Source organism: Lissotriton vulgaris, chromosome 11 (assembly GCF_964263255.1).
Source record: "Lissotriton vulgaris chromosome 11, aLisVul1.2, whole genome shotgun sequence".
Lineage (NCBI taxonomy): Eukaryota > Metazoa > Chordata > Amphibia > Caudata > Salamandridae > Lissotriton > Lissotriton vulgaris.
The window spans coordinates 120410777-120429536 of record NC_141699.1 but is presented as its reverse complement, the minus strand read 5'-3'; the positions used below and the strand labels follow the sequence as shown (position 1 = coordinate 120429536).

At 45.6% G+C, this 18760-nt stretch overlaps 6 non-coding genes across 6 annotated transcripts; all 6 read left to right on the top strand.

Moving 5' to 3' along the window:
- Positions 1–781: 781 nt before the first annotated feature.
- On the top strand, positions 782–921 carry LOC147679121 (U4 spliceosomal RNA). The gene has a single exon (XR_015301813.1). It is a non-coding gene; the product is annotated as a U4 spliceosomal RNA (small nuclear RNA).
- Positions 922–2851: 1930 nt separating this feature from the next.
- On the top strand, positions 2852–2991 carry LOC147679120 (U4 spliceosomal RNA). The gene has a single exon (XR_015301626.1). It is a non-coding gene; the product is annotated as a U4 spliceosomal RNA (small nuclear RNA).
- Positions 2992–4921: 1930 nt separating this feature from the next.
- LOC147679119 (U4 spliceosomal RNA) lies at positions 4922–5061 on the top strand. The gene has a single exon (XR_015301796.1). It is a non-coding gene; the product is annotated as a U4 spliceosomal RNA (small nuclear RNA).
- A 1932-nt stretch (positions 5062–6993) lies between these two features.
- Positions 6994–7133, top strand: LOC147679118 (U4 spliceosomal RNA). The gene has a single exon (XR_015301829.1). It is a non-coding gene; the product is annotated as a U4 spliceosomal RNA (small nuclear RNA).
- Positions 7134–9063: 1930 nt separating this feature from the next.
- Positions 9064–9203, top strand: LOC147679117 (U4 spliceosomal RNA). Its single transcript, XR_015301885.1, has one exon. It is a non-coding gene; the product is annotated as a U4 spliceosomal RNA (small nuclear RNA).
- Positions 9204–11129: 1926 nt separating this feature from the next.
- On the top strand, positions 11130–11269 carry LOC147679116 (U4 spliceosomal RNA). The gene has a single exon (XR_015301887.1). It is a non-coding gene; the product is annotated as a U4 spliceosomal RNA (small nuclear RNA).
- Positions 11270–18760: the final 7491 nt, after the last annotated feature.

The following is an 18760-nucleotide window of genomic DNA, read 5'->3' as shown; positions in this document are numbered from 1 at the left end:
TCATGGCTTTTTGCTTCACTTTCATGATCAACTTCAGCAATGCGTCACTTTTGTGCCAACACATGTGTCAGAATTTTTGATGCATCTGTTAATCCTTGCACCATGGAGCACTGTATTGTAAATACAGCACATCCATAGTGGCACAAGGACATTCAGCACTGACGCAAGGAAAAGCATGCATCTATGCAGATGCGTCAGATCCTTGTGAATCTTCCCCTAGAATGTTTTGAAAACCAGGAAACCAGTATATTGTACCCCCTAAAGATAAAAATGAAATGCAGCAAATGCAACTATGTAGTGCAATGAAATGGCAGACTTGCAGTATGGAAAATGGAAAAATGTAGCTATGATTTATTTTCCTTTAAATTATTGCTGTTCCTCCTCTAGTAAACATTTGAAGACAGTGGGCCCTATGAGGATGCTATCATGAATTTGTACTTCTTATATTTTCCACAACCCATGGCTAGCAGCCTAGATCTCATCTTTGTGTGAAGGGATATCTGTCTGAGCATCAAATCCATACCTAGGGAGGGTGCTGCTTACCTGAAGAGCTATTTAGCATACAATTTCCCAGAATTCTCTGCGTGTGGCTAGCGACGGTTTGGGGCAGAGAGCTGATGGAAATTAGTAAAACAACGCCAACATATGTCTTACATTGCCTGTCAGAAGCAGTGGAGGTGTAGTTATGCATAAATAGATAAAATCTTTTGAAAAGGTTTCATGTTCTTTGTAACATGAGGTACTAGGGCGAGTGGGCATGAAATTCACACTATAATTGGCTAGCTTTGCGCAGTGGCTGTATCGTAGCCAATGAGGTTTAACCGAGGCGCCATTATTGCTTATTGAAAACTTTACCCAATACCCCGTCATGGAGACTTGAAATATAGTTGAAATGACAATTTTTGATAGTCTCTTCGGAGACTGGAGAATATGTAATAAAAAAATAAGATAGTTTATTTTTCAATGTGATTTACTTGCATAATTAATATCTGTGACAAGGAGAAAACTGTGACTTTATTTGGCTTCAGTTTACTCTTTACGTTCTTTTTGTTTTCTCAGCTTTTTAAATACGGCAGTAACTTAGGGATTTTTTCTCCTTGATCAGTTTTCATAATTCTTGTATTTCTTCCTCTTTGTTCTCACCTTCGCTCCCCGGATTCGCTCGGGTAGGTGATGGCCAGAGTACGGGCTTTGTTTCCGCTCTCTGAGGTGACTCGCAGTCCAGGGCAGGGATGGGCTCTTTCGAGGTCTCATCTCCCATTCAAATGTACACAAACCACCTAGAAAGTTTTTTTCTGGGAGCAAAGGCGTTTGTTATCAGTAAGAAAATGCGGAGAGGGTTCATACAGATTGTATGGAGTGCTTGAAACAGAACAAGAACTGACAAAGCTGTTGTTTTTGTCATTTAACATTATGTAAAGTGTATTTTTTAATGCTCTTTGTGTCACTGAGTAATTGATGTTACCCAGCTGTATGACAGGGGCGTAGCTTCCATTGTTGCAGCAGGTGCAGTGGCACTGGCGCCCACAGACCTGCGGGACCCACTGAACCCCGATTATTGCGGTATTTTATATTTCAAACATGAATAAGGGGTCCTATTTCCTTCCTTGCCCTAGGGCCCATTTTTTCACCTGAGAGCCATGAAAGGCTGCGTGGATCCTCCCTGATTTGAATCGGTGACAATGAGGTCACGCAAAGAGCTCTTGCGTGGCTGCATCAGCCCAACTGGGCTACATCATCCGGGAAAATTTGTATGCTGCATGCCGACGGAGACACACAACGTACACACAGCCATTTACAGGGCACATATAAAAATCTGTATTGTGGCGCAGCTGCGGCGTAAATGTTGCGGCCCTTTTACAATGTGACGCATCTAGGGAGATGCGTCACATTATAAAGCCCTGCATCACATTATACTGCGTCAGGCATAATGTATGCAGGGTGGGCGTTTCCACGAAAAAAAGCCTTGTAGAACTCACGCACTGAAATCTACAAGATTTCACTGCGTCACTTTACGCCTTCACTGCGGCAAAATCCCTACGCCTGCACAGACCAAGCGTTTGGAATGACTCATGGCTTTTTGCTTCACTTTCATGATCAACTTCAGCAATGCGTCACTTTTGTGCCAACACATGTGTCAGAATTTTGGATGCATCTGTTAATCCTTGCACCATGGAGCACTGTATTGTAAATACAGCACATCCATAGTGGCACAAGGACATTCAGCACTGACGCAAGGAAAAGTATGCATCTATGCAGATGCGTCAGATCCTTGTGAATCTTCCCCTAGAATGTTTTGAAAACCAGGAAACCAGTATATTGTACCCCCTAAAGCTAAAAATGAAATGCAGCAAATGCAACTATATAGTGCAATGAAATGGCAGACTTGCAGTATGGAAAATGGAAAAATGTAGCTATGATTTATTTTCCTTTAAATTATTGCTGTTCCTCCTCTAGTAAACATTTGAAGACAGTGGGCCCTATGAGGATGCTATTATGAATTTGTGCTTCTTATATTTTCCACAACCCATGGCTAGCAGCCTAGATCTCATCTTTGTGTGAAGGGATATCTGTCTGAGCATCAAATCCATAACTAGGGAGGGTGCTGCTTACCTGAAGAGCTATTTAGCATACAATTTCCCAGAATTCTCTGCGTGTGGCTAGCGACGGTTTGGGGCAGAGAGCTGATGGAAATTAGTAAAACAACGCCAACATATGTCTTACATTGCCTGTCAGAAGCAGTGGAGGTGTAGTTATGCATAAATAGATAAAATCTTTTGAAAAGGGTTCATGTTCTTTGTAACATGAGGTACTAGGGTGAGTGGGCATGAAATTCACACTATAATTGGTTAGCTTTGCGCAGTGGCAGTATCGTAGCCAATGAGGTTTAACCGAGGCACGATTATTGCTTATTGAAAACTTTACCCAATACCCCGTCATGGAGACTTGAAATATAGTTGAAATGACAATTTTTGACAGTCTCTTCGGAGAGTGGAGAATGTGTAATAAAAAAATAAGATAGTTTATTTTTCAATGCGATTTACTTGCATAATTGTTATCTGTGACAAGGAGAAAACTGTGACTTTATTTGGCTTCAGTTTACTCTTTACGTTCTTTTTGTTTTCTCAGCTTTTTAAATACGGCAGTAACTTAGGGATTTTTTCTCCTTGATCAGTTTTCATAATTCTTGTATTTCTTCCTCTTTGTTCTCACCTTCGCTCCCCGGATTCGCTCGGGTAGGTGATGGCCAGAGTACGGGCTTTGTTTCCGCTCTCTGAGGTGACTCGCAGTCCGGCGCAGGGATGGGCTCTTTCGAGGTCTCATCTCCCATTCAAATGTACACAAACCACCTAGAAAGTTTATTTCTGGGAGCAAAGGCGTTTGTTATCAGTAAGAAAATGCGGAGAGGGTTCATACAGATTGTATGGAGTGCTTGAAACAGAACAAGAACTGACAAAGCTGTTGTTTTTGTCATTTAACATTATGTAAAGTGTATTTTTTAATGCTCTTTGTGTCACTGAGTAATTGATGTTACCCAGCTGTATGACAGGGGCGTAGCTTCCATTGTTGCAGCAGGTGCAGTGGCACTGGCGCCCACAGACCTGCGGGACCCACTGAACCCCGATTATTGCGGTATTTTATATTTCAAACATGAATAAGGGGTCCTATTTCCTTCCTTGCCCTAGGGCCCATTTTTTCACCTGAGAGCCATGAAAGGCTGCGTGGATCCTCCCTGATTTGAATCGGTGACAATGAGGTCACGCAAAGAGCTCTTGCGTGGCTGCATCAGCCCAACTGGGCTACATCATCCGGGAAAATTTGTATGCTGCATGCCGACGGAGACACACAACGTACACACAGCCATTTACAGGGCACATATAAAAATCTGTATTGTGGCGCAGCTGCGGCGTAAATGTTGCGGCCCTTTTACAATGTGACGCATCTAGGGAGATGCGTCACATTATAAAGCCCTGCATCACATTATACTGCGTCAGGCATAATGTATGCAGGGTGGGCGTTTCCACGAAAAAAAGCCTTGTAGAACTCACGCACTGAAATCTACAAGATTTCACTGCGTCACTTTACGCCTTCACTGCGGCAAAATCCCTACGCCTGCACAGACCAAGCGTTTGGAATGACTCATGGCTTTTTGCTTCACTTTCATGATCAACTTCAGCAATGCGTCACTTTTGTGCCAACACATGTGTCAGAATTTTGGATGCATCTGTTAATCCTTGCACCATGGAGCACTGTATTGTAAATACAGCACATCCATAGTGGCACAAGGACATTCAGCACTGACGCAAGGAAAAGTATGCATCTATGCAGATGCGTCAGATCCTTGTGAATCTTCCCCTAGAATGTTTTGAAAACCAGGAAACCAGTATATTGTACCCCCTAAAGCTAAAAATGAAATGCAGCAAATGCAACTATATAGTGCAATGAAATGGCAGACTTGCAGTATGGAAAATGGAAAAATGTAGCTATGATTTATTTTTCTTTAAATTATTGCTGTTCCTCCTCTAGTAAACATTTGAAGACAGTGGGCCCTATGGGGATGCTATTATGAATTTGTGCTTCTTATATTTTCCACAACCCATGGCTAGCAGCCTAGATCTCATCTTTGTGTGAAGGGATATCTGTCTGAGCATCAAATCCATAACTAGGGAGGGTGCTGCTTACCTGAAGAGCTATTTAGCATACAATTTCCCAGAATTCTCTGTGTGTGGCTAGCGACAGTTTGGGGCAGAGAGCTGATGGAAATTAGTAAAACAACGCCAACATATGTTTTACATTGCCTGTCAGAAGCAGTGGAGGTGTAGTTATGCATAAACAGATAAAATCTTTTGAAAAGGGTTCATGTTCTTTGTAACATGAGGTACTAGGGCGAGTGGGCATGAAATTCACACTATAATTGGTTAGCTTTGCGCAGTGGCAGTATCGTAGCCAATGAGGTTTAACCGAGGCGTGATTATTGCTTATTGAAAACTTTACCCAATACCCCGTTATGGAGATTTGAAATATAGTTGAAATGACAATTTTTGACAGTCTCTTCGGAGACTGGAGAATATGTAATAAAAAAATAAGATAGTTTATTTTTCAATGCGATTTACTTGCATAATTGTTATCTGTGACAAGGAGAAAACTGTGACTTTATTTGGCTTCAGTTTACTCTTTACGTTCCTTTTGTTTTCTCAGCTTTTTAAATACGGCAGTAACTTAGGGATTTTTTCTCCTTGATCAGTTTTCATAATTCTTGTATTTCTTCCTCTTTGTTCTCACCTTTGATCCCCGGATTCGCTCGGGTAGTTGATGGCCAGAGTACGGGCTTCGTTTCCGCTCTCTGAGTTGACTCGCAGTCCGTCGCAGAGCTGGGCTCTTTCGAGGTCTCATCTCCCATTCAAATGTACACAAACCACCTAGAAAGTTTATTTCTGGGAGCAAAGGCATTTGTTATCAGTAGGAAAATGCGGAGAGGGTTCATACAGATTGTATGGAGTGCTTGAAACAGAACAAGAACTGACAAAGCTGTTGTTTTTGTCATTTAACATTATGTAAAGTGTATTTTTTAATGCTCTTTGTGTCACTGAGTAATTGATGTTACCCAGCTGTATGACAGGGGCGTAGCTTCCATTGTTGCAGCAGGTGCAGTGGCACTGGCGCCCACAGACCTGCGGGACCCACTGAACCCCGATTATTGCGGTATTTTATATTTCAAACATGAATAAGGGGTCCTATTTCCTTCCTTGCCCTGGGGCCCATTTTTTCACCTGAGAGCCATGAAAGGCTGCGTGGATCCTCCCTGATTTGAATAGGTGACAATGAGGTCACGCAAAGAGCTCTTGCGTGGCTGCATCAGCCCAACTGGGCTACATGATCCGGGAAAATTTGTATGCTGCATGCCGACGGAGACACACAACGTACACACAGCCATTTACAGGGCACATATAAAACATCTGTATTGCGGCGCAGCTGCGTCGTAAATGTTGCGGCCCTTTTACAATGTGACGCATCTAGGGAGATGCGTCACATTATAAAGCCCTGCATCACATTATACCTGCGTCAGGCATAATGTATGCAGGGTGGGCGTTTCCACGAAAAAAAGCCTTGTAGAACTCACGCACTGAAATCTACAAGATTTTACTGCGTCACTTTACGCCTTCACTGCGGCAAAATCCCTACGCCTGCACAGACCAAGCGTTTGGAATGACTCATGGCTTTTTTCTTCACTTTCATGATCAACTTCAGCAATGCGTCACTTTTGTGCCAACACATGTGTCAGAATTTCTGATGCATCTGTTAATCCTAGCACCATGGAGCACTGTATTGTAAATACAGCACATCCACAGTGGCACAAGGACATTCAGCACTGACGCAAGGAAAAGTATGCATCTATGCAGATGCGTCAGATCCTTGTGAATCTTCCCCTAGAATGTTTTGAAAACCAGGAAACCAGTATATTGTACCCCCTAAAGCTAAAAATGAAATGCAGCAAATGCAACTATGTAGTGCATTGAAATGGCAGACTTGCAGTATGGAAAATGGAAAAATGTAGCTATGATTTATTTTCCTTTAAATTATTGCTGTTCCTCCTCTAGTAAACATTTGAAGACAGTGGGCCCTATGAGGATGCTATTATGAATTTGTGCTTCTTATATTTTCCACAACCCATGGCTAGCAGCCTAGATCTCATCTTTGTGTGAAGGGATATCTGTCTGAGCATCAAATCTATAACTAGGGAGGGTGCTGCTTACCTGAAGAGCTATTTAGCGTACAATTTCCCAGAATTCTCTGCGTGTGGCTAGCGACGGTTTGGGGCAGAGAGCTGATGGAAATTAATAAAACAACGCCAACATATGTCTTACATTGCCTGTCAGAAGCAGTGGAGGTGTAGTTATGCATAAACAGATAAAATCTTTTGAAAAGGGTTCATGTTCTTTGTAACATGAGGTACTAGGGCGAGTGGGCATGAAATTCACACTATAGTTGGTTTGCTTTGCGCAGTGGCAGTATTGTAGCCAATGAGGTTTAACCGAGGCGCGATTATTGCTTATTGAAAACTTTACCCAATACCCCGTCATGGAGACTTGAAATATAGTTGAAATGATAATTTTTGACAGTCTTTTCGGAGACTGGAGAATATGTAATAAAAAAATAAGATAGTTTATTTTTCAATGTGATTTACTTGCATAATTGTTATCTGTGACAAGGAGAAAACTGTGACTTTATTTTGCTTCAGTTTACTCTTTACATTCTTTTCGTTTTCTCAGCTTTTTAAATACGGCAGTAACTTAGGGATTTTTTCTCCTTGATCAGTTTTCATAATTCTTGTATTTCTTCCTCTTTGTTCTCACCTTCGATCCCCGGATTCGCTCGGGTAGTTGATGGCCAGAGTACGGGCTTTGTTTCCGCTCTCTGAGTTGACTCGCAGTCCGTCGCAGAGCTGGGCTCTTTCGAGGTCTCATCTCCCATTCAAATGTACACAAACCACCTAGAAAGTTTATTTCTGGGAGCAAAGGCATTTGTTATCAGTAGGAAAATGCGGAGAGGGTTCATATAGATTGTATGGAGTGCTTGAAACAGAACAAGAACTGACAAAGCTGTTGTTTTTGTCATTTAACATTATGTAAAGTGTATTTTTTAATGCTCTTTGTGTCACTGAGTAATTGATGTTACCCAGCTGTATGACAGGGGCGTAGCTTCCATTGTTGCAGCAGGTGCAGTGGCACTGGCGCCCACAAACCTGCGGGACCCACTGAACCCCAATTATTGCGATATTTTATATTTCAAACATGAATAAGGGGTCCTATTTCCTTCCTTGCCCTAGGGCCCATTTTTTCACCTGAGAGCCATGAAAGGCTGCGTGGATCCTCCCTGATTTGAATCGGTGACAATGAGGTCACGCAAAGAGCTCTTGCGTGGCTGCATCAGCCCAACTGGGCTACATGATCCGGGAAAATTTGTATGCTGCATGCCGGCGGAGACACACAACGTACACACAGCCATTTACAGGGCACATATAAAAATCTGTATTGTGGCGCAGCTGCGGCGTAAATGTTGCGCCCCTTTTACAATGTGACGCATCTAGGGAGATGCGTCACATTATAAAGCCCTGCATCACATTATACCTGCGTCAGGCATAATGTATGCAGGGTGGGCGTTTCCACGAAAAAAAGCCTTGTAGAACTCACGCACTGAAATCTACAAGATTTCACTGCGTCACTTTACGCCTTTACTGCAGCAAAATCCCTACGCCTGCACAGACCAAGCGTTTGGAATGACTCATGGCTTTTTGCTTCACTTTCATGATCAACTTCAGCAATGCGTCACTTTTGTGCCAACACATGTGTCAGAATTTCTGGTGCATCTGTTAATCCTTGCACCATGGAGCACTGTATTGTAAATATAGCACATCCATAGTGGCACAAGGACATTCAGCACTGACGGAAGGAAAAGTATGCATCTATGCAGATGCGTCAGATCCTTGTGAATCTTCCCCTAGAATGTTTTGAAAACCAGGAAACCAGTATATTGTACCCCCTAAAGCTAAAAATGAAATGCAGCAAATGCAACTATGTAGTGCAATGAAATGGCAGACTTGCAGTATGGAAAATGGAAAAATGTAGCTATGATTTATTTTCCTTTAAAATATTGCTGTTCCTCCTCTAGTAAACATTTGAAGACAGTGGGCCCTATGAGGATGCTATTATGAATTTGTGCTTCTTATATTTTCCACAACCCATGGCTAGCAGCCTAGATCTCATCTTTGTGTGAAGGGATATCTGTCTGAGCATCAAATCCATAACTAGGGAGGGTGCTGCTTACCTGAAGAGCTATTTAGCATACGATTTCCCAGAATTCTCTGCCTGTTGCTAGCGACAGTTTGGGGCAGAGAGCTGATGGAAATTAGTAAAACAACGCCAACATGTGTCTTACATTGCCTGTCAGAAGCAGTGGAGGTGTAGTTATGCATAAACAGATAAAATCTTTTGAAAAGGGTTCATGTTCTTTGTAACATGAGGTACTAGGGCAAGTGGGCATGAAATTCACACTAAATTGTTTAGCTTAGCGCAGTGGCAGTATTGTAGCCAATGAGGTTGAACCCAGGCGTGATTATTGTTTATTGAAAACTTTTCACAATACCCTGTCATGGAGACTTGAAATATAGTTGAAATGACAGTTTTTGACAGTCTCTTCTGAGACTGGAGAATATGTAATAAAAAAATAAGATAGTCTATTTTTCAATACGATTTACTTGCATAATTGTTATCTTTGACAAGGAGAGAACTGTGACTTTATTTGGCTTCAGTTTAGTCTTTACGTTCTTTTTGTTTTCTCAGCTTTTAAATACGGCAGTAATTTAGGGATTTTTTCTCCTTGATCAGTTTTCATAATTCTCGTATTTCTTCCTCTTTGTTCTCACCTTCGCTCCCCGGATTCGCTCGGGTAGGTGATGGCCAGAGTACGGGCTTTGTTTCCGCTCCTTGAGGTGACTTGCAGTCCGGCGCAGGGCTGGGCTCTTTCGAGGTCTCATCTCCGATTCAAATTTACACAAACCACCTAGAAAGTTTACTTCTGGGAGCAAAGGCATTTGTTATCAGTAGGAAAATGCGGAGAGTGTTCATACAGATTGTATGGTGTGCTTAAAAAAGAACAAGAACTGACAAAGCCGTTGTTTTTGTCATTTAACATTATGTAAAGTGTATTTTTTAATGCTCTTTGTGTCACTGAGTAATTGATGTTACCCAGCTGTATGACAGGGGCGTAGCTTCCATTGTTGCAGCAGGTGCAGTGGCACTGGTGCCCACAGACCTCCGGGACCCACTGAACTCCGATTATTGCGCTATTTTTATTTCAAACATGAAAAAGGGGGCCTATTTCCTTCCTCGCACTAGGGCCCATTTTTTCACCTGAGACCCATGAAAGGCTGCGTGATCCTCCCTGATTTGAATCAGTGACAATGAGGTCACGCAAAGAGCTCTTGCGTGGCTGCATCAGCCCAACTGGGCTACATGATCCGGGAAAATTTGTATGCTGCATGCAGACGGAGACACACAACGTACACACAGCCATTTACAGGGCACATTTAAAAATCTTTATTGTGACGCAGCTGCGGCGTAAATGTTGCGGCCCTTTTACAATATGACGCATCTAGGGAGATGCGTCACATTATAAAGCCCTGCATCACATTATACCTGCGTCAGGCATAATGTATGCAGGGTGGGCGATTCCACGAAAAAAGCCTTGTAGAACTCACGCACTGAAATCTACAAGATTTCACTGCGTCACTTTATGCCTTCACTGCGGCAAAATCCCTACGCCTGCACAGACCAAGCGTTTGGAATGACTCATGGCTTTTTGCTTCACTTTCATGATCAACTTCAGCAATGCGCCACTTTTGTACCAACACATGTGTCAGAATTTCTGATGCATCTGTTAATCCTTGCACCATGGAGCACTGTATTGTAAATACAGCACATCCATAGTGGCACAAGGATATTCAGCACTGACTCAAGGAAAAGTATGCATCTATGCAGATGCGTCAGATCCTTGTGAATCTTCCCCTAAAATGTTTTGAAAACCAGGAAACCAGTATATTGTACCTCCTAAAGCTAAAAATGAAATGCAGCAAATGCAACTATGTAGTGCCATGAAATGGCAGACTTGCAGTATGGAAAATGGAAAAATGTAGCTATAATTTATTTTCCTTTAAATTATTGCTGTTCCTCCTCTAGTAAACATTTGAAGACAGTGGGCCCTATGAGGATTCTATTATGAATTTGTGCTTCTTATATTTTCCACAACCCATGGCTAGCAGCCTAGATCTCATCTTTGTGTGAAGGGATATCTGTCTGAGCATCAAATCCATAACTAGGGAGGGTGCTGCTTACCTGAAGAGCTATTTAGCATACGATTTCCCAGAATTCTCTGCCTGTTGCTAGTGACGGTTTGGGGCAGAGAGCTGATGGAAATTAGTAAAACAACGCCAACATATGTCTTACATTGCCTGTCAGAAGCAGTGGAGGTGTAGTTATGCATAAACAGATAAAATCTTTTGAAAAGGGTTCATGTTCTTTGTAACATGAGGTAGTAGGGCGAGTGGGCATGAAATTCAGACTAAATTGTTTATCTTTGCGTAGTGGCAGTATCGTAGCCAATGAGGTTGAACCCTGGTGCAATTATTGTTTGTTGAAAACTTTTCCCAATACCCTGTCATAGAGACTTAAAATATAGTTGAAATGACAATTTTTTAAAGTCTTTTTGGAGACTGGAGAATATGTAATAAAAAAATAGGATAGTTTATTTTTCAATATGATTTATTTGCATAATTGTTCTCTGTGACAAGGAAAAACTGTGGCTTTATTTGGCTTCAGTTTACTCTTTACGTTCATTTTGTTTTCTCAGCTTTTTAAATACGGCAGTAATTTAGGGATTTTTTCTCCTTGATCAGTTTTCATAATTCTTGTATTTCTTCCTCTTTGCTCTCACCTTCGCTCCCCGAGTTCCCCCGGGTAGGTACAGGCCATAGTACAGGCTTTGTTTCGCTCTCTGACGTGACTCGCAGTCCGGCGCAGAGCAGGGCTCTTTCGAGGTCTCATCTCCCATTCAAATGTACACAAACCATCTAGAAAGTTTATTTCTGGAAGCAAAGGCATTTGTTATCAGTAGGGAAATACAGAGAGGGTTCATACAGATTGTATGGAGTGCTTGAAACAGAACAAGAACTGACAAAGCTGTTGTTTTTGTCGTTTAACATTATGTAAAGTGTAGTTTTTTAATGCTCTTTGTGTCACTGAGTAATTGATGTTACCCAGCTGTATGACAGGGGCGTAGCTTCCATTGTTGCAGCAGGTGCAGTGGCACTGGCGCCCACAGACCTGCTGGACCCACTGAACCCCGATTATTGCGGTATTTTATATTTCAAACATGAATAAGGGGTCCTATTTCCTTCCTTGCCCTAGGGCCCATTTTTTCACCTGAGAGCCATGAAAGGCTGCGTGGATCCTCCCTGATTTGAATCGGTGACAATGAGGTCACGCAAAGAGCTCTTGCGTGGCTGCATCAGCCCAACTGGGCTATATGATCCGGGAAAATTTGTATGCTGCATGCAGACGGAGACACGCAACGTACACACAGCCAGTTACAGGGCACATATAAAAATCCGTATTGTGACGCAGCTGCGGCGTAAATGTTGCGGCCCTTTTACAATGTGACGCATATAGGGAGATGCGTCACATTATAAAGCCCTGCATCACATTATACTTGTGTCAGGCATAATGTATGCAGGGTGGGCGATTCCACGAAAAAAAACCTTGTAGAACTCACGCACTGAAATATACAAGATTTCGATGCGTCACTTTAAGCCTTCACTGCGGCAAAATCCCTATGCCTGCACAGACCAAGCGTTTGGAATGACTCATGGCTTTTTGCTTCACTTTCATGAGCAACTCCAGCAATGCGTCACTTTTGTGCCAACACATGTGTCAGAATTTCTGATAGATCTGTTAATCCTTGCACCATGAAGCACTGTATCCATCCATACTAATAATATAAAGAGAGAGCCCAAACCTTTGAGGCGGGTAATCTCAGGAACCACAGCACCAATCACAACACACAATACAGCGTTGGAAAGGGCAGTTGCAGCAGAAGGACATAGGCTATACAGATGCCCACCATATACATTTAAAAGGTAAAAGAACTGTTCCAGCAAAGTAGCCACTAGTGGGCTTGTCTGCGTTGTGCTGTGGGCGTGTGCTGGGGGCGTGACAAACACTGGGGGCGTGTGGTACGTTCCACCCTTCATGCCATGTCTCATATTGTGTGCTAATCCCACCCTACTCCCTTTAAATACCCCTGCACCCCATGATCATAACCCACCCTTACAGCCTGATTCATGTACAATCCGTTTTGCGTGTCCCTAATAGCGAATCATAGCGACTCGCTATTGAGGACACGCAAAACGGCATTCATGTAGGAATTGCTAATAAAATAGCGATTCCTACATGTTCTTTATTTGCGAGTAGCAATTTGCTACTCGCAAATACTCCCCATTCATTCCTATGGGCCAAGAGGCCCATAGGAATGAATGGGGAGTATCCCTTATTTGCGAGTAGCAATTTGCTACTCGCAAATGAGATAGCGACTGAAAGGGTGCCAGGGGTGTCCAAAGGACGCCCTGTAGCACCCCTAAAATGCACATTTGGACAGGTGTTGCGCACACACATGTCCAAAGGACATGTGTGTGTGCAACATGCAACTTAGAAAAATGCTTTTAAAAGCATTTTTCTGAGTTTCTGCTATTTACCGACAGGTCTGACCTCTCGGTAAATAGCGGCCCCAAAAGTGCTAAATCGCAATTTCAGGATGTGTCATGAATAGCATTTGAGGAATCTCTAATAGAGATTCCTTAAATGCTATTCCTCGCATATTTGCGACTTCTTAAATAGCGATTTTTGCATTTGGTATCATGAATACCAAATGCAAAAATCGCACTCGCAAAGGGCCAGCAGCCTGATTCATGTACGGGCCGTTTTGCGTGTCCCTAATAGCGAATAATAGCGACTCGCTATTGAGAAAACGCAAAGCGGCATTCATGTATTTTTCTGGGAAAAAATAGCGACTCGCACGCGGGCGCAAAAGCCGTTAGCGACCTACAAAAAACGCAGAAAAATCGCAATTTCCGCCCACCAGCGATCGGGATTGCGACACGCAATCCCGATCGCACGGGATAGCGACTCGCAATCCCGTGCGATCGGGATTGCGTGTCGCATTATCGCGGGATCTGGAAATACGGGATTACGCATTCCGAGCACCGTGATGACATCACAACCAGGAAGCTGCCAAATCCCACCTGCAAACACCACAGTGACGCAAACATCCGACTCGACACGACGGAAAGCAGCCGCCAAACCGCCGATAGCGACTCCCGACCCGGCAGAAATTGCGCCCGCCATGGCTGAAGAACCACTGCCCGGCCCCAGCAACAGCGCTAGCCGAAAGCGCAAGCTGAAATTCTCCGAGTCGGAGTTGGAGAATCTCATTGAAGGGGTGGTGGCCCACCACGCCCAGCTGTTCGGTGCAAACTCAAGGAGGGTCCCCGAACAAGAGAAGAGGAGGATCTGGGTCGGGATTGCCTCCAGCGTGAACGCAGTTGGCGTTGCGGCAAGGTCGGTGGAAGAGATAAAGAAGCGCTGGTACGACCTCCGAGGGCGTGCCAAGGAGAAGGTGGCGGCGCGTCTCGGAGAGTCTTCAGGCACCGGAGGTGGTGGACCGACTGTCCCACCCAACACCCCCCTGGAGGACAGGATTGAGGACACCCTTGAGACGGAGGCCTGTGTTGGTGTGACCACCCTGGACTCCTCCCGCCCAACCCACAACACCCAAGGTAAGTGGCATGCGACTGCGACCCTGTCCCTTATGACCGTCCCTGCCCAAATAGGCTCACTCATTGGCCCTTAATCATGCCTATGTTGTGCATTGTGGGAGACGTAGGGGCAGATTTATGTTAACTGGCGCATCCCGAGGGATGCGCCAGTTAACATGCGCCACAGTGCGCCACAGCTACGCCACCCATGGTGCGCCGCATTTATGATGCGGCGCACCATGGGGCAAAAACGGCACAGATGCGTGACGCATCTGTGCCGGAAATGTGGCGCATTGCTGGAGTTGCGTCGCAAGCGCGACGCAGCTCCAGCAATGCTCTGGGGGGGCCTATTCTTTCAATGCTGCCTCAAGCCTTACGCCTGCTTCAAGCAGGCGCAGGGTTTTGACGCAGCATTGCCCTGAAAGTGACTGAGTGAAATCTTATAGATTTCACTCAGCCACTTTCAGGAGACGTTCCTGCGCAGGAACGCCCCCCCTGCGCAGGAACGCCTCCTCATGGCGCAGTGCTGTACAACGTGACGCATCTCCTAGATGCGTCACGTTGTAAATAGGGCGCAGGGATGCGCCACGTTTCCGTGCCGTTGCGTCACGCAACAGCGGCGTAAACGTGGCGCAAGCCCTTCATAAATCTGCCCCGTAGTATGTCCACAATGTAGTTGTACCACTATGCGGCCTGAAAGGTTCCTAAGCGCACATATCCACAGCCATCCAGGGAATGTCACCCAGCATGCATGTAACATCTGCACGTCTGACAGTCACATGCACCTAATGAGTATCCACTTACCCTCACAGGTGCAGACGATAGCAGTGACAGTGAGAGGCTGGTGATCGTCGAGGAGGCCCAGGAGGAGGTATCCCTACCCGCCACCCTGCCACCATCCCCTGCCGCTGCGGCAACACCAGCAGCCAGGCCCACCACCTTACCTGCAGCAAAATCTGCAGGACCACCGCCAGCCAAGGTCAGGCCCCCCACCAATGTGCCTCCAGTGCCTGCCGCACCTGCGACGCCAGCTGCCACAACACCTGCAGCTCGTCCTCCAAGATCTGGCCCAGCCACATCCGCAGCACAGCGGCAAAAGAGCAGGAGGGGCAAAGGGCATCTCCATGCCTGCATGTCCGTGGAGAGGCGAATGCTCCGTCTCCACCAGAGGCAGTCGCAGCAGCAAGGAGCCATCCAGCTCCAGCTGCAGAAGATCGGCCGCAATGTGGCAGGAGTGGGCCAGCGGGTGGACCGCATGACGGCGGCCATTGAGCGCATGGCGGTGGCTATGGAGGCCAACACTGCTGCGCTGGGGAAGCAGCGCAGTGCTGCACGCAGGCGCCACCACCATCTGGTGAGCCAGATGGCAACCTATAGTCGCTCCAATTATGTGGCAGCCAATGCCACCACACAGCTCTCCCGACGCTCAATGACCCAGCAGCACCAGCTGGTCCAGTGCTGCGAAGAGATCACCCGAGTGCTGGAGCACCTGACCACCGCCGTGGTCCCACTGCTCCAACCTGTGGTACCGGCTGTCGTTGGGGGAGACGATGGGAGTGAGGCTGCCTCCAGCGTGAGCAGCAACTCTGCCACGCAGGCCCCCCCACCTAGGCGCAGCACCAGGGCTACGCCTGGTCCATCTGCCCAGGATGAGGATGAGGAGCCACAAAGGCGGCTGGGAAATGTGCGCAGGAAGCAGCATTGACATTGTGTCAGGGACACAGGCACAGGCTGAGGATAAGCCTGCCAAGCAAAATAACATGCAGTATGCTGGAATACTGTACTTTTTTTTGTAAATAGTTATTTCCATGTCCCTTTTCTGTTGTGAATCAAAGAAATACATTTATTTTGAAGCATACATTTGCCTTGTGTTATCATTATATTTAGCATGCAATTGTGATATGTGGGGTGGGGGAAGGGGGTGGGCTAGAAATAGTTATCTGTGATGTGGTTGCGACGTCTGTGGCCTTCAGCTGGGTTCTCCCCGCGTGCATGGTGCGCATTTGCTGGTGGCCGGTCGTCCCCCTCAGATTCACTGCCTGAGATGTCAACTGGTATCCGCCGCTTGGTAGCAATGTTATGAAGCATTGCACAGACAGCCACAATGCGGCAGCACGCTGCAGGACTGTAATACATGGCCCCACCTGTCTTGTGCAGTATACGGAACCTGCTCTTGAGCAGGCCAAATGTCCTTTCAATACAGTTCCTTGTCCGGATGTGCGCAACATTGTAGCGCCGTTGCTGAGGTGTGGCAGGGTTGAGGTAAGGGGTCAGGAGGTATTCCCGTAGGGCGTAGCCACTGTCACCTGAATGAGAGGAGCAGATGTTGATTGCCTGTGCAGCGCAGTTACTTCATAGCAATGTGACATTGTCGGCAAAGTGTACTTACCAAGTAGGTGTCCTTCCCCAAACTCTCCCCTGATCAGTCGTGTGTGGAGTCCGCTGTGCCTGAAGATGAAGGAGTCATGGGTACTCCCTGGGTACTGGGCCACAATGTCAGTGATGATGCTCTTGGCATTGCAGACCATCTGTATGTTGAGGGAGTGGTAGCACTTTCTGTTGCGGTACATATACTCCGTGCCAGCTGGTGGGCAGATGGCGACGTGGGTACAGTCTATGCAGCTGAGGACATGGGGTAAATGGGCAACATTATAAAATTGTAGTTTAGTGAGGTCCAATTCCTGTTGGCTCGTGGGAAATGTGATGTACCGGTGGAGCTGGCTGAGCATGGCGTCAACAAAAGTGTGGAGGCAGCGTGACATGGTGGGCTGGGATATCCCCCCAGCAGCGGCTACTATGCCCTGGAAACTGCCGGAGGCCAGGAGGTGCAGGCTGCACAATACCTGCACATGTGTGGGCACAGAATTGTTTCGCCTTGTTGGGTGCTGCATGATGGGGTCGAGTTCTTGTATCAGCCAGGTGATCATTTCCCCATTCAGCCTGTATTTAGCATAAATCTGTTCTCTGGTTTGGCCCAGCAAGGTGACCCGCAGCCGGTAAATCCTTGCCTGCCTCATGCGTCTCCTCCGTGCTGCTCGCTGTAGCCTTCGCCGCCTCACCACCATGTACATCCCTGGCATTGTGGAAAGCCTAATGCTGCTGCTGAATGTCCTTATGTGTGATTGGTCAGGCCTGGCCCTGTTGGTGATAGGTCAACGGTTTTTTGAAAAAAAATTTCAATGCCTTTCATGGTTACCACCTGCTTTGAGTTGTCCTTATTTTGCGCCGTGCAAATAGCGATGTTTGGGTTTTTCGCACATTGCGATTGTTCTTGAATGCCGATAGCAATTTTCTATTGCGAATTCGCTATTATTTTCGCAGATTCCGTGGTGTGTCGCAATTTCCGAATCGCTAATGCTCAGCAGCAGGGATTCTGCGATTATATTAGCGACTTCGCAAATATGTGTTAGCGAATTCGCTATTTTGTTGTTGAATGCCGATTACGGAAATTGCGCCCGCATTTGCGTTTTCGCAGCGATTGCGGGCGCAATTTCACTTCATGAATCAGGCTGCAGATTCTCAGAATCTGGCCCTTTTCCGAGCGCTATTGCCTACATGAATCAGGCTGTTACTCCTTAAAATACCCCAACACCCTTAAACACTAACCCATCTTAACCCTATAAATATACCCTGTACCTCAAAACCCAAACCTATCCCTAAACCCTATAAATACCCCTGTACCTCAAAACCCAAACCTAGCCCTGAACCCTAAAAATACCCCTGTACCCCAAAACCCAAACCTAGCCCTGAACCCTAAAAAAATACCACTGTACCCCAATACACAAACCTACCCCTGAACCCTAAAATACCCCTGTACCCCAAAACACAAACCTAGCCCTGAACCCTTAAAATACCCCTGTACCCCAAAACCCAAACTTACCCCTGAACCCTAAAAATACCCCTGTACCCCAAAACCAAAACCTACCCTGAACCCTAAAATACCCCTGTACCCCAAAACCCAAACCTAGCCCTGAACCCTAAAAATACCCCTGTACCCCAAAACCCAAACCTAGCCCTGAACCCTTAAAATACCCCCATACCTCAAAACCCAAACCTACCCCTGAACCCTAAAAATAGCCCTATACCCCAAAACCCAAAACTATATCTGAACCCTTAAAATACCCCTGTACCCCAAAACCCAAACCTAGCCCTGAACCCTAAAAATACCCCTGTACCCCAAAACCCAAACCTACCCCTGAACCCTTAAAATATCCCTGTACCCCAAAACCCAAACCTACCCCTGAACCCTAAAAATACTCCTGTACCCCAAAACTCATACCTATCCCTAAACCCTGAATCTACCCCTGTACCCCATAACCCAAAACTATATCTGAACCCTTAAAATACCCAAACACCCCAAAACATATACCTCAGTACCCCAAAACATATACCCCT